The sequence below is a fragment of the Pinus tabuliformis genome, chromosome 2_2 (assembly GCF_031772625.1).
Source record: "Pinus tabuliformis cultivar Carrire ecotype Pingquan chromosome 2_2, CPIR1, whole genome shotgun sequence".
Lineage (NCBI taxonomy): Eukaryota > Viridiplantae > Streptophyta > Pinopsida > Pinales > Pinaceae > Pinus > Pinus tabuliformis.
The window spans coordinates 163,286,277-163,303,045 of NC_142300.1; the positions used below are offsets into that span (position 1 = coordinate 163,286,277).

At 36.9% G+C, this 16,769-nt stretch overlaps 2 pseudogenes; one reads left to right on the forward strand and one right to left on the reverse strand.

The window, feature by feature from the left end:
- Positions 1–3,758: 3,758 nt before the first annotated feature.
- Positions 3,759–5,601, reverse strand: LOC149191934 (protein disulfide-isomerase pseudogene; annotated as a pseudogene).
- On the forward strand, positions 4,382–5,228 carry LOC149191935 (origin of replication complex subunit 6 pseudogene; annotated as a pseudogene).
- Positions 5,602–16,769: the final 11,168 nt, after the last annotated feature.

The following is a 16,769-nucleotide window of genomic DNA, read 5'->3' on the forward strand; positions in this document are numbered from 1 at the left end:
TTGGAAAAAAGAGTAACTTTATATTCATATGAAATAAAATTACATTATGCTAATACATGTTGTTGGGTGAAAATATTACCGTTTAATTCTGTTGTAGTACTTGCCCAACTATTTAATTTGTCAATCCGAGGTCCGTAGACTTACGAGACACATGCACTATATATGCAGGACTGAAGTGGAACTAATTTAATCTAAATTACTGTAATTAAATTAATCTAAGAAGGCATTGAAACATTAACTATGAAAGCAGGAAATTGCATAAAGGAAAAGCAATACAACATGTGAAGAATTGAATGACAAACAACATATGTGAGCTCACAACAATAAAACTATCTCAAATTATATTACAAGAGTCAAATTACAAATCATGATTACAAAACTATCTCTTAAAGCTAATCTCCATTCTTTCCATTATTCCCCCATCAAAATGAAGAGAGAGCACTCTCTTATATACATGAGGAAGATAACCTTCTCATAATTACATATCCAATATTATCTCAAGCACTCTCAACTAATTTCCGTTATTACAAGATATGATCCCACAAATCTCTCAAGTAGTTTTAACTACTTTCCCATTATTACAAAATATGATCCCTTTGAATCCCCCACAAATCTCTCACATATCTTGGATAAGATATGCCAACCAAATCCTCCATGCTTTTTTCCTTAGGAATTGGCTTGCATAATTATCTCCTTAATATGGTGGAGGAGATATGGATAAGTCTCTTTCACATATTTCCTACACATAAAAAAACTCACATATTCTTGAGATATATATAAAAATATGTACATTTTCTAATATTTAGTCATAAATTCACTTATAATACAAAAATGAATAAAATGGAAAATAAGAAGGTGAAACCCAAATGTATGTATGAAAATGATATGATAAAAGGTTAATGGGATGATGAAATGTAAGGAATAGTGAAGAAAAAGGTGGATGAAAATATGACATTTCTGAGTCCCAACATCCTCCCCAACTGAACTTGTTGCATGTCCTCATGCAACCATGCATGGGTATCTTTTAAGAACATTTGGCATATTGAACTTTGGCTTTACATGATGATGTCTTTAATAATGAATGTTTCCAGGATATGTGAGAGACATGAGTAACAATTTACATTTTCTTATGGTTGGTTCTTGTGTGACAACCATGAATATGGTTGATTCTTGTGTTAACAACATTCATTTCATTTTCTGTTCTCTTTTCTTCAATAATAATGTAAACACTCACTGGAAATCATAATGTGCATAAGAAAGCCCTTTTGTAATATTAATGAAGCATGCCAATATTGCGTATGAAGCAAAGTGCAACAAAGTATCATTGGAAAATAAAGGTTGGTGAATGGTAAATGAGAAAAATGGAGTGATAGTGGTGAAGAAATGGAATCATGGAAGCGAATATGTAGTGAATATAGTTCTCCCCCCCTCAACTGAATGGGTTGCATGTCCTCATGAAACCTGACATGGATCATGAAAGGAAATGTAGCATGGTGAGGGAATTTTCCACAATATTCAATTTAGCATATAAGGAATTGCATGATTAAAGATTAGAAAACAACATACGTCTACTTACCCAATAATGATGAACTATGCAATAGGAATGTAGCTGATTCTGCTGCTGGATCAGGAAAATGTGATTGATGTTGTTGTAACTGGATCCTGGGAAATGAAGGAATCTGAACTGCTGATGCTGAATCATGGAAAAGATAAATGCTGAAAGTGGAACTGTGGTACACTCTCATAGATTAGAATGCATGTTGCTGTAACTGCTGAGGGAGTCGTGAAAAAAAGTGTATAGTCTTCACCTGCTACAAACTCGATGGTACAATTCTAAACATGCGAATGAATGTGTCGGTGTCGAGCATGAATAGAAATCATTGGATTACTGGCCATTGATGTATGCCATTAACCAATGTGAGACAACTCACCATTGATGTTAATGAGTGCCAAGGTACCGGAGTACATCTTGTGAAGTACGAATGGATGTGTCGAGGTCGAGCCACTTGCAAGATCTGAAGATCAAGGGACATTGATGTATTCCCATGATTACCAGTGAGAGAACTTGCCATTAAGGCATGCAAGCCTCTAGGTACTCAAAAGGAACTCTAGTCTATTTCCCAGATAAGGTGCTGATTTCGATGGGGCAAGACTTGTTGAAAGGTGGGCCTTAAGGAATCCCACATCAGTCAACGCGAGTTTGTACAAAAAGATTTGGTAAGACTATAAATGGAAAGAACCCACGGACAAGTAGTGTGGATCAGCATGGCTAGGAAATCAAGGCAATGTAATCATGGAAAAGGAATGAGTTTTATTCAGAAGGAAAACTAGAAGGAAAAAATAAACTGGAAAGGATAAAGGGATGTATGTGATTCAGAAAAATAGGCGGGCATGAAGTCGTGAAAGATAAGGAAATGGAAGATGGGCTGCAACACAAGGATGGTCTAGGCATTTGGAAGGAAAAAGGGGAGTAATCATGATGCAAAAGGATTTTTGTGTAGTGGAAAATGTCATGATATGTGCAGTGAAGAATTAGTTCCTTCAAGCGTCCAATGATGCATGTTTCATTGTGATTTCGAAAAATCACTTTTGCATGAGATTGTCTTCAACTCTAAGCACCAACCTTGCATAAAAATTGTCACCTTTGTGTGCCATCTCCATCGATCATCCCTGTATGAAGTGACTCAAAAAAAAATTAGCGCATTTTCAAGAATTTATGAAATGTCCATTTGTAAATTATTTTTCGAAGTTACACTAATTGTGGATGAAAAGGGTGTCGTATCGTAATGTTGAGCTTTCTGCATAAGCTTCTCATTGACCTACACAACACCAATCTCATTTATCTTGTTAGTATATGCATCATAACTTTTGCCCATAAATTCACAAAAAATTCTCACATACTTTGATTCCCCCCCCAACTAGAAATATTGCATGTCCCCATGCAATGTATTCATTGATTGTGCAATACTTTTTCAAAATGTTTTTATTGGTTTGCAGGAAAATTGATTTAAAACATTTGAAAAGGCTTTTGTATCTTTTTGGGGAAGTAGTTGGTGTTATGAAGTTTGATGTAAATGAATGAGGGCAATTTTTATTTTTATTTTTTGTTTATTATTATTACTATTACTATTATTTTTTATTTTTATTTTTTTAATATTTTTATTTATTTTTGTCATGTGATGTTCAATAGATTATAGAAAATCCATGTGAAATTTAACTAGGCAAAACAAAAATATGCGTAATTCCATCCACAAACAAAGGGAACACTTATGTCTTCTCATCTAACCATTATAAAGAAAAATACCATACTAAATTCATTAAAGGCACCAAGGACTGCAGAGCCTACTTTAGATTGGGCTAATCCTTTTCCTGCTAATGGAAAAAGTGTTGTCCTCTGGGATCAAGAGACCAAGACATGATTTCCTCTTGAATTTTACAAAGTTCCGAAGACCCCAATAATGGGTCACTTAAAAAAAAGGTAAAAAAACTCGGTTTCCTTAGGCCCAGGATACTGCCACATCCCAGTTACGAACTTCATGTTTTCACTTCACAATTCATCCTTTCTGATATCATTTTGGCTCACAGAATCTCTGTTTTGATTAATGAAATCGATGATGGCCTCCTTTGATCTATCTCCCTCGTAGTTTCCAACCTTGCCAGTTTCTTGCAATGTCCAAACCAAGGTGCATATAACTCCACAAGTACATTTTTGTCAGAATCGATGACCATTTCTTGCAGAGTATCTGCCACAACAACTTTTACAGGATCATCATTCTTTTAGATTTTGCTAACTCTTGATATGTAACTTTGAATTCCTCTGCATTGTCTGTATTAAAATTAAAAAAAACAAGGCCTTGGCATCTGGGCTGTTGAAGAATTTGATAACATGAGAATGACTTTCAGGGTCCTTAGTCAGAACTGCTACAAGGGGAATACTGGCTTCTTCAACAAACTTCTCGAATGAATCAACATTGAAATCCCGAGAGTCAGAATATCGCTCATCAAAAGGCTGAAACAGCCGAACGAATGGTGGGTTTATTGGAGAATCTTTCAAAGGAAGGAATGTAGGATCGGATGTATGACCAAAATCATATTCGGAATGCATTGTCTCAGTGACAGTAGTGAAATTGGTATATTCCTCACCCTCAAAGTTTGAGAACACTCCAACTATGAATACTTTCTAGTCACCAATAAGGCTAGTGGCCTTGTCGGAAGATTTGATTTCCACAAATGCGGGACACGAGGACTTTTATACTCCTGAACACTTGACCCTCCCTTCCTAATGATCTTCAGAGTTGGAAATCCCTTTACATCATATTCACTAGCCAAAGCTTTATTCGTTTCTTCATTAGTATCAACTTTAGCCAAGACAATGGACCCGCGAAGAGGAGTGGTATTACTCCTCAGAACAAAGTCCCTTAATAATACATTGCAGGTAGCAAGGAAGGATCAAGGATGGATATGGAAGCTTTGGGAAGGAAGTTGGGTCTTGCAGAGGACAAGACATCTATTAGAAAAGCTGAGGAGCTGAGGCGCCTTAGCAATGTTCATTTTGATTCCTCAACATTTGGTGTGGGCGAGGTCTGCAAATCTGTGCTCTGCTTTGAGTTAGCTGCTGCCAAACGGCAGGTTCCTTTTGATAGACAGAAGGCCATTAAGCTCAGTGGCATGTCAGAGAAGGCCTACACAAGATCCTTGAATGCGATGCAGAATGCTCTCGGTGTCAGGCCAAAGCTAGACATAAGAGAACTGGCAATCCAATTTGGGTGTCTTAGATTAATTGGGTCTGCCCAAAGAGCATTGTCTTTATACAAGGATAGATTTGTAGCTGCATTGCCTGAGTCTCGGCGTTCAAGTGCTGATTTTAGTCGTCCTGTATTTACTGCAGTGGCATTTTACTTGTGTGCAAGAAGGAACAAGCTAAAAGTGGACAGGACAAGATTGATTGAGATTTGTGGTACATCCGATTCAGAATTCTCAAGTGTTGCAGCATCCATGAATGACCTTTTCTTTGATATTGTTGGAATTTCCAAGGAAAAGATGGACTAGAGGTGCCTGGTTTGAAGAGACCCAAGAAAATGTAAAAACATGCTTACGAGGAATGGAAATCTTCAGTCCTTGCATCAAATGAAACATTTAAAGCCACAGGACTTGAAAAGAAAGGAAAACAAATGAGACTCAGTTTTGTAAAGAAGCCTCCACAGACTGTACCTCTTGAAGGCTCATAGCAAACACGACAATCTTGGCTGATTTTATGCAACTTGACTTGTTTATCAGATCATGTACTCCAAAAGTCATATGATTTGGATTACAAAGCGATGCCTACCCTGGTCCCTTAGTAGTATTGAATGGAAATCATACATGAAAAAAATTCATCTGAAGAGCTATTTGACAAGAAAAAAGGATTACAACCTGTAGTCTTGTCTCTGAAATGGGTGCCATTTAGTAAAGAGAAATATGTTACCTTGAAGTGCATGTGGTATTAAGACTAGCTGCAGCTTTCTCATACTCAGGAGAAAGACGCTTACAATGACCACACCAAAGGGGCGTTGGGCCAAATGAAGGATTTGATCGAAAAGTGACCTGCTTGTGGAACCACATGCTCATATAGAATGTAAGGGCACCGCCATACAGGACACAAGGTTACTACAACACCTCACACAGGTATAATGACAAGACAGAGGCATAATGACATTCATTGCCAGTCAGAGCTCGGATGGGCTCATTGACTGGGCTTGGATGGGATACTCAAATACTGAACCGGCTCGATTTATCAGATACTCAACTTGGATTTGTTTGATGTTTTGTATATACAATGAATGATGCAGAGTTGTTTTTGGTTTTGATGTTTTTTTTTTTTAATTATTAAAAGTCTAAAAAAAATGGAATTAATCCTATCTTTGAAAAACAAAAATGGTAATCCTATCTTTAAAAACAAAAATGGTTAGTTGTTAAAATTAATTAATTTTTTTTTTTTTAATCAATGAAAAACTAAAGTTGAGAAAGAAACTAAACTTTCTCTTAATTTTTTTTAACAAATGGACATAATAATTTGCATATCGAAAGATGTTGGTGATGAAGCATATTGCAAAACATGAATTTATTCTTGAAATTAGTCTAAATCATCCCTATTTTCTGATCCTCGAGATCGTACAAAGACACAGGAGGAGAGCATACTTATTCTAGGTAAAAACAAAACTGAAAATGAAAGCAAAAACTAAAACTGAAAGCCTACCTACTCTATACTAATTAGAATTTACAAATTAGTTCCATGTAGTTAAACTTCCAATGAAGCCATTCACGTAGCAGTGACAACAATAGATTCAGTAGCAAGTTTTCAAATGAAAAATGAAAATATTCGAAAGTGAATGAGTCTGGTGGCTGTATCTGTAAATCAAATAAATAAAAATAAAAAGACGAATCTAATCTAATACTTACCTAGAACCATTGTTCGATAAAGCTTTGATAAGCATAGTTTCTCTCACTCAGATCATGTTGTAACTCCTGTTCTTCTTCTCTGATCTGCTGCTCTTCTTCCTCGATCTCCTGTTCGAATGGTTGTTCTCCATCAGATACGCAAGATTCTTCAGATGTTGAATCTTCATTTATTTCTTGGGGAGTAGTTGAACCTTTAATTCTTGTCAAGGTCTCCTCTTCCAAGGAAGAAGAGATCTCGACTTCTGCTAGGATCTGAGTGAGTAGTTCCAACTTGAAACTAAAAATTGAATTAAAAACAAAATGACCACAGAAATAATCTTGAATTCAATACTCAATTAAACCCTCTTACAAGGACTACTCATTAATTGAGTAATAGAATGCTTCAATTATAACCATGAACCATGAATTCATCAAACATTCTTCACAGTTGCGAAAATCAAACACACTTGCAGAAATTGAAATTCGCACTTGCATAAATGTAAACACTCCCTACATGCCCTGATCCATAAGAGGTCAAGCCCGTTATGGTATCTCGAATGCGATGCGTAGGCTGTTCCCCACGTCTTACCGCCTTAACACCTCGGAGTTAGGAACATGTCTAAACACACTTGCATGAAAAATCAAACTAAACTTCAATCCATCGTGCCTCCCCGGCAACGGCGCCAAAATGTTGGGTGAAAATATTACCGTTTAATTCTGTTGTAGTACTTGCCCAACTATTTAATTTGTCAATCCGAGGTCCGTAGACTTATGAGACACATGCACTATATATGCAGGACAGAAGTGGAACTAATTTAATCTAAATTACTGTAATTAAATTAATCTAAGAAGGCATTGAAACATTAACTATGAAAGCAGGAAATTGCATAAAGGAAAAGCAATACAACATGTGAAGAATTGAATGACAAACACCATATGTGAGCTCACAACAATAAAACTATCTCAAATTATATTACAAGAGTCAAATTACAAATCATGATTACAAAACTATCTCTTAAAGCTAATCTCCATTCTTTCCATTATTCCCCCATCAAAATGAAGAGAGAGCACTCTCTTATATACATGAGGAAGATAACCTTCTCATAATTACATATCTAATATTCTCTCAAGCACTCTCAACTAATTTCCATTATTACAAGATATGATCCCACAAATCTCTCAAGAATTTTTAACTACTTTCCCATTATTACAAAATATGATCCCTTTGAATCCCCCACAAATCTCTCACATATCTTGGATAAGATATGCCAACCAAATCCTCCATGCTTTTCTCCTTAGGAATTGGATGAGATATGCCAACCAAATCCTCCATGCTTTTCTCAGGAATTGGCTTGCATAATTATCTCCTTAATATGGTGGAGGAGATATGGATACGTCTCTTTCACATATTTCCTACACATCACAAAACTCACATATTCTTGAGATATATATAAAAATATGTACATTTTCTAATATTTAGTCATAAATTCACTTATAATACAAAAATGAATAAAATGGAAAATAAGAAGGTGAAACCAAAATGTATGTATGAAAATGATATGATAAAAGGTTAATGGGATGATGAAATGTAAGGAATAGTGAAGAAAAAGGTCGATGAAAATATGACATTTCTGAGTCCCAACACATGTCATGCATGTATTCATTTGACAAAAAGTATATTTCAGGAGAGAGTCTTGTTGATAGTTCTTGTTGGTTATATTCAAAAGATGATTGTCCATATAATAATCAAAATAGATATAACTAAGTAGATTTGCATATGAGAGGTATTTTTGTTTTAGCATACATAAAAAATAAAAATTGTAACCTGTGTAGTGCAACTGGCCATGCGTTTTAGATGATCTATATCAAGTATACAAAAAAAAAATGTAAAAAAAGCACAAAATATCTGGAGTAAACTCTAATATTAGCTTTCATCATCCTAGAAAGGCCTGAGGAGAATCTCTGAGCCTCATTCTCGAACTGTTTGGTTATCTCACATGTCCTGCGAGATAGCGGAATAACTGTTTTAGAGAGGTTGTCTATGTCTGTGTTGAATTCCCTATAGATATGAGAAATAACAAAAAATGAGAGTGTTGATTTGAGGCACAAAACATCATTCAATAAAGATTTTAATCTAAGATTGTGAGATCTATGCACTCCTTTGACCCAATTGAGGAAAATATGAGAGTCTCCATAATATAAATTGATGTGATGTCATTTTCCAAAGAAAAGACCATGAGAAGTTTAAGAGCGATGATTTCTAAAAAATATATTTGAGCCAACTCATAGCCCCATTTTCATTTTGTAGTGAAAGTTTTCATTTAGGTAAAGAATAGTGACACCTCCACGTATTTTGGGTTCTCCTTGGGCTTCTCCATTAAAGAATCCCCATGGTTTGTTATTATCAATATTAGGATGGACAATAGACCTGGTGCATGTGGCGACTAGGGGTTTGGGAAGGATACCAAGGATTGAAATAGCTTAGGCAGTTGTTATTTCAGGGGGAATCATCTTATCACCGAAAATGACCTTATTTATTGCAATCCAGGTGCCCTAGCTAGAAAGTAGAGGGAGCATGATGAAATCTCTAATGTTGTCATTTGATACCCATCATTGTTAGGTAATCATCACATTAGGCCCTTCCCATTTGCAAGTTTGTCCTATTTTTGAGGCAAATAAAGTCCAAAGGGATTTGGAGTAGCAACAATCAATTAATAAGTGATCAATAGTTTCATCCACATATTTATATAAACAACACCAACTGGGGCATTCTTTATTCTATCTTTTACATGGGAAATCCCATGTTGGTATTTTTCTCACCAAGGTGCACTGTATGAAAAGTCTGGATTTGGCCAGATATTTAAGCTTCCACATGTGTCACCATCAGGACTCCACAGGGTCTAGTATATAGTGAAATTAAATAAAGTATCCTTCTTTTAGGATATACTTACCTGAAGTAGAAAAAGACTATACTATCTCATTAGGTTCTTCTGATATGGGAACATGAGCCTCATATAACGCTCTAATGTAAGAAGACCAAGTTATTTTGTGCTCTCTCGGTAAATTCAATTGTTTTTCCTGATAGCCACATTTGATCTCTTATAGGGTTGAGATTAGGAGCAAAAACTTAATTAAGGGTATGGATGCTTTTAGAGTGTAGAATATTGATCACTTCAGTTGAGAGATGATGAGCTCCATTGCCTCCTACCCACAGATTGATACCTACCCAAAATTTGGAACCATCTCAAACTTGCCAAGCTATAACATTTCTAATGATGGTGAAAGAGTTGACAATAGCCCACCAAATGATGGAGGCATTTGATCTTTTCTTGTCGGGGCTTCAAATCCAATCTTTTATGGAGATGGGGGAGATATATTTCCTTTGGAGAACGTTAGTCCAGAGTCTATTTGTAGAGATTAATCTCTAGCCATATTTTTCTACCAAGGCTTGAGAAAAATAAGACAACTACTTCAGACCCTAGCCTCCCCAGACATTGGGCATAACTATTCTAGATGATTTGACCTAGGGGAAAGCAAAGTGATAAGAGGAACATGCCCAAAGAAAGTTGTACTAAAGCTTATTAATTTTGGAAAGGATGGATTTTTGAATAGAAGAGAGGGACCTCCAGTAGACTATAATGGCCTCAAGAAAATATTTGATTAAGAGCCATTTGGTACTCCATGTTTTTTTTTTTTAAATTTTAATTAATTAGTTAATTAATTAATTTTTTTAGAGCCATTTCTAGTTTTAGTATGTTCACAATATCAATTGTATTTTAAGGGAAGAAGTGAAAATATAATATGATCTCCCCTTCTATAAGACCAATAGGGGTGATGGTTGATTTCCTGGAGTTGATGACTATTCCCATTGCTACTTTAAATAGAACAATAGCCTCCTTGATAGAGTGTGCATCATTTCAGGAGATGCCACTAAAAACAAGGATGTCATCAGCGAAGAGCGGATGGGTGATATGAATAGTAGAGGTGACCTTGAGTCCCATAAGACTGTATATTTTGTGAGTCTCCTCTAGTGCTATGCTAAGGTATTCTACCACCAAAAGAAAGAGGAGGGGAGAAAGGGGGAAACCCTTCCTTAACCCTCGCTCAAATTTGAAAAAAGGGGAGGATGAGCCATTAATGAGGACATAAAAGGATGCTGAGGTGATGCAACACATGATCCAGTGGATGAAATCTAATCAAAATCTGAGATGGGTGAGGAAAACTTGAATGCATAGCCAGATGACACAATTGAAGGATTTGGATAGGTCAATTTTAATAATAACCCCTTTCAGCTTCCTCTGCTTGAGACTATGGTGATCCAAGATCTTTTTCTTAAGGATGCATACATAATTACATATTATAGAGCATGTTAACTAAGAGGATTAAAGTGCACATGAACGAAGAGAGAAAGAACATGAAATAATTAAAAGACGACACAAAGAGTTGATAATGGAGTTCTGCCAACTTGAAATACGTCTCCAGGCCCTACTCAACAGTGGGGAGGCCTTCATTCATTAGGTGGCATCAAAGAGAAGAAGCATAAGAAAAATTTACATAAAGACCCTTATACCTCCAATCTGGAAGATGGTCGAAAAATGGAGAGACCAGATGCATAAATGGATAGAACCACTAAGTTCCTGGCAAAAATTTGTGCAAAAACAACTGTCCACATGCCCAATTTTGACAAAGTGACTTTCTGCACCTCTCAGAATCTTTCTAATACCCCAAAGATTCCCTAGGGTAGGGTTCCGGCCTTCTACCAGACTTAGGGTTTCGCACCTGCAATTAAAAAATTAATATACTCTAAAATTTGTGTCGTTCTGCCTCCGTGCATCTGTGAAATGTGAGTTTAAGTACCAACTGAAGGGCGGAGCCACCAAAGCTGAGCCCTGTGGCTCAATGGTGGCGAAGGAGATTAGGAGGGAAGAGGTCGTGGTGTTGAACCCCCCACCTCCCCATAATAGCAACAATTATGAATTTTGTTGCATGGTTAGCATAACCCTCGGCTAAATCACATATGATGGCTCCGTGGTGGTTAAGTTTTTTTGCGAGCAATGAGCTGTCGGAACTTTGTTTGGAACCGCCTGTTGCTATGTATCCCTCATATATATATTAACCAATGTTATTTATGGTGGTGGTTCCACCAGGGGTGGCGGGTCTACCGGGGGTGGCCCTCCCCCCAACCATATATATATATATATATATATATATATATTTATATATAATATGGTTTCATGCGGTGGTGGTAGGTTACCACCCCTTTTTTAATATTATTTTGTTTTCATAACAAAACTTATTTGATTTTTTCCGTATTAGGGGTTATTAGGCAAACTAACTGATCCACAAATTCGCTCATTCTTTGGAGCTGAGTTTTCACACTCGGTGTCGGTTAAATTGTAGAACACTTAAACCTGACCCACTACCAACTTTGACCACAACTTTGACTTGCTCTAACTTCCTCATACGAGCTCACATTTGAGTGTTGTTCACACCGTTGGAATCAGGGTGATGAGAACTTAAGTATGATCATAGTCTTCATGTCATCTGACCACTTTGGTTTTTGAGCCATTTCTCATGCCACTTGTACTTTGAGATCCACCCAGATCATTCCTCCCCACTTAAAATAGCTTTTGGACCTCCAAAAGCATTAACACATTGAACACAATGCCTGTGTCCTCGCCAAACCACACTTTCAATCATCTGCATTGAATGAAAATCTGGTACATTCTTTGCAATCACATACAAACCGCAAATGACTTAAGAAACCCCACACTTTCCAAGAGTTTAAAACACACACTCTTTGGTCAAGTTTTACATAATAACAAACAATACCCAAACTACTCACAAAAGGCCAAAAACATCATCATTGCATTTTTAAGTGATGGGAAACACACCATCACTTTTAAATTTATTCACAATGCATGATTTACTAACTATGGCCATAACAAGCTACTAAATCTAAAAACACCATCTTTTACTTAATAAAGTTGACCACCATGAATGTGGTGGATTCTTTTATTGAACATTTTCACCTGCTGGCTTCTTTAACGACAATTTCTGGGCATGGAGCATCTGACACATGGCTCTCTGGTGTCCCACCTTGTTGTAGTAACTACAACAATTATTTATCCTCCAAACTTTCCAGGTTGTCTTGGAGCACTTTCCCTTGGTGTTCCTCTGATAAGCATTCATGGTACCCTCACTATCACTGGAATGTGAGAAAGTAATCTCATCATCCATTGTTGGTTGGTCACTAGACGTTTTGGAGCATTCCCCAACTTCCTTCCTAACATACCCAAGTCTTGCATGATGAGGATATTTCTCTACTTTGAGGGGGTTCATGATGCCCTGGCCATTAACCTTGAGGCCCTTTCCTTGATACCCCATTTTCTTCTGCAGTTTGGATCCAATTCTTGTAGTATGCATTTCAAAAGCAGTGAAATCATCATCATGAAAAGTACATGAAATCGAAGAATCACTTTTTACCTCAAGTTGATTATGCTGCAACTTTTCCAAGGCCTCTTGCTTAGCTTGTAACTAGTTTTCCAACCTTTGTTTCTCCTTTTCTGCTTCTTGTAGGAGTCTCCTTAGTTCAACATTCTCTGCCTAGATGCTTTGGTTGAGTTCTTCGAGTTCTTGGAGCCATGCCGCATTTGGTGCCCTTTTCATATTTGGTACAACAATGACATAAATTTTTGTTTCATTGCTTGAATCAGAACCTAATTCGATGGGTCCATTTGTTGCAATCCCAAAATTTGAAATCTTCATTTTATAACCAGAATCTAACCCTAGGTCAATTGGTCCACTGTGTGCAAATCCCACAACTATTACCTTTTCATCCTCCTCTGATTCAGACTCATGGTCTTGTTGCATGGTGGCAACTGTCTTCTACTTATCCTTCCTGTCATTCCACTTAGGTCTCAATTGTGGGTGCAGTTTCTAGCAATTCTCTTCATCATGTCCTTCTTTCTCACAATGTGTACAAGAAGGCTTTTCTCCTCTTCTCTTATCTCTCACTGCCCTTTTTGGGTGGTCATTTTGTTCATGCACCCCCCTGCTTTTAATATGCATGGACTTCACACTGGCCACATCGATAGTAGTAGGCTCAAATAATAATAATGAATGTCTTATGTAACTAGGTAAAGAACCAATATACTTAGTACAATCTCGAGTGAATCTAATGGAATGTATAAAGTCAATGTTTGTTTTCTAAATTCTTCGGTGAAGATTTGGACATTTTGACCTTTGCCTTGCCTTAAATATTTCCATGCATTAATTCCTTTTGTTTATAACCCAAAGGGTAAAACTATTTTTTCAATGCAGAAACAAAATTGGACCATGATGATAGAAGGTTACCCAAATTTTTGCTGCCTTGCAATTCACTCTCCCACCAAATGAGAGCGGTGCCACTCAAACAAAGAGATGCCAACTAGATCTTTGCCTCATCTTCCTTGATCTATTGAATCCAGCAATAGACCTCGATCTGTCTAATCCAATTGTTAAGTTTTTCTGCATTACATTCTCCACTATACATGGGCAAATCAAACTTTACATCTAGTTTAAAGAAATGTTTCTTAGATGTATGTCTGTGATGTCTGTGAGAGTGATGGGAAGAAGAAAAAGAATTGTTATTGGAAGATGGATAGAGAGGGGGATCTTCTCCACCATCTCCATGATTTACCGATCCATGATCATCTGCATCTTTCTTCTCGTGCTTGATGGTCTTATCATACTATGCAAATAGCTTGTCTACTTTCTCTGCCATGTTGTAGATACCTTGTGGTAATTCTGCTCTTCTTCCCAACGAGCTTCCTTATCTTCCATGTTTCTTCTTCATGGTGCATGCCCTGCTTTGGGATAAAAGGACTTAAGCTTTCCTTCATCTCTTTGGAGCTTGTTTCTGGTTAGCATATACTCATGCAACTCACATTGACAAAGACCTACTTTGATACCAAACTTGATCCAAGATCTTTTTCTTAAGGATGCATAAAGAATTAAATATTACAGAGCATGTTAACCAATAGGATTAAAGTGCACATAAACAAAGAGACAAAGAACATGAAAGCATGAAAATATGGAACAAAGAGTTCATAACGAATTTCGTCCAATTTGGACTATGTTTCTGGGCCCTGCTCAACAGTGGGGAGGCCTTCATTCATTAAGTGTAATCAAAGAGAATAAGTACAAGAAAAATTTACATAAAGACCCTTATACCTCCAAGCTGGAAGCTTGTCGAAAAATAGAGAGACCAACTGCAGAAACGGATAGAACCACTGAGTTCTTGGCGAAACATCATGCAAAAATGACTGTCCACACACCCAATAATGACAAAGTCACTTTCTGCACCTCTTGGAATATTTCTAATACCCCCAGGTTTCCCTAGGGAAAGGTTCCGAACTTCTGCCAGACTCAGAGTTCCACACTTGCAATTAAAAAAATAATGTACTCTGAAATTCAGACCGGTCTGTCCCCGTGCATCTGCGAAATGCGAGTTTAAGTACCAACTGAAGGGCGGAGCCACCAAGGCTAAGTCTCGTGGCTCAACGGTGGCAGAGGAGATTAGGAGGGTGGAGGTCGTGGTGTTGAACCCCCGCCTCCCCATAATAGCGACATTTATGAATTTTGGTGCGTGATTAGCATGACCGTCAGGCTAAATCATATGCAATGGCTCCATGGTGGTTAAATTTTTCTGCACGTGGTGAACGGTTAGAACTTTGTTTGGGACCGCCCGTTGCTAAGTATCACACATATATATATTGACCGATGTTATTTATGGTGGTGGTTCCATCGGGGGTGGCCCGCCCCCCAACCATATATATATTTTTTGTTTATATATGAAGACGAAAATTGAAAATAATATTACAGCTAATCAATGGTTTGAATACGAAAGGCAACTCTATGAGAAAGAATCTAAGGCAGAGCCCCCTAGGATCAACACAACTTCAAAGCTCTTCACATTAGAGGAGGTGAAGAATGGAATTAAGAAGCTGAAAACACGAAAGGCAAAGGACTTGGTTGATCTTCAAGCAGAGTATCTAAAATGGGGAATGAAGGCTCTTGCATTGCACATCATGGAAATATTCAACAACAACATTCAACAATGATTCCCAAGGGACTGGAAAACTAGCCTAACAATACCCCTTTTTAAAAGTGGAGACATTAATAATCCATCCAACTATAGAACCATTATGATCAATCCTTTGTTTACAAATATTTTCAGCAACATGGTAGAAAACATAATCAGTAAGTGGGCAGAAGTAAAATAAAAGAGGGAAAGAGGAAAAGCATGTTTTAGGCCAAAGAATTCTACAGTGGATCAGGGTATCACGTTGAGATACATTGTTGAGAAGGTCTGGGAGGACAAAGAAGACGTATTTTTCTGTTTTGTTGGCTTTAAAAAAGCATTTGACAAGGTCCCTAAAGATAAGTTGTGGCGTAGAATGGAAGAACTTGAAATTCCTGTGCATTATAGAGCCGATGTCCATACACTTTACGAAGAGGTGAAAGTCAAAATTATAACCTTAGAAGGTATTTCAGAAATATTTAGAAGTGAAATTGGAGTCAATCAAGGTTTCCCTTTATCCCCTACTCTTTTTGGTTTATATATTGATAAATTGGAAGAGTGGCTAAATCTACAAGGTGGAGATGGTGTTCGGTTGGGGGAGTTTGTGATAAAGATTATTTTATATGTTGATGATATTGTATTGATTTCTAAATCGGACCATGGATTACAAATGCACTTATATTCCCTTGATCATTTTTGTAGAGCAATGGGGATGCAAGTCAATACTAGCAAGACCAAAATAATGATTTTCTCTAATAAAAGGAATCAGAGCCAACATACTTTCTTCTTTGAAGACAACATTCTTGAAGAATTAAATGAGTACAAGTACCTTGGGATTGATTTCAACAATAAACTCAAGTGGGAGGACTGCAGAAAGAAGATAATTTTAGAAGGGTGGAAAGCATTATATGCTCTTCAAAACAAATGTAGAGAGGTAGAGTTATGGGATTGGAAAATGATTAAAGTGATTTTTGGACTCCTAGTTTGTCCAATGATGATATATGGGTGTGAATTGTGGGCTAGCAACACCCCCGTCTCAAAATGGAAACAAATTGAGAAAAGCCAAAAAATCTTGATCATGAGCAAGTTCAAAATAAAAGTTCAGTACCTTATGAGATAATGTTGAGTAAAACATGAACAACTTCCATCGAAGCAATTGCTATGGCGCAGCTCATAAGATATCTAAAAAGAATTGATCAAATTAGAGTAAGTAGATGGGCTAATGTTATCTTCAATGAAGGCATGAGTGAAAGAAATAAAACATGGATGAAACAAAACTACACATGGA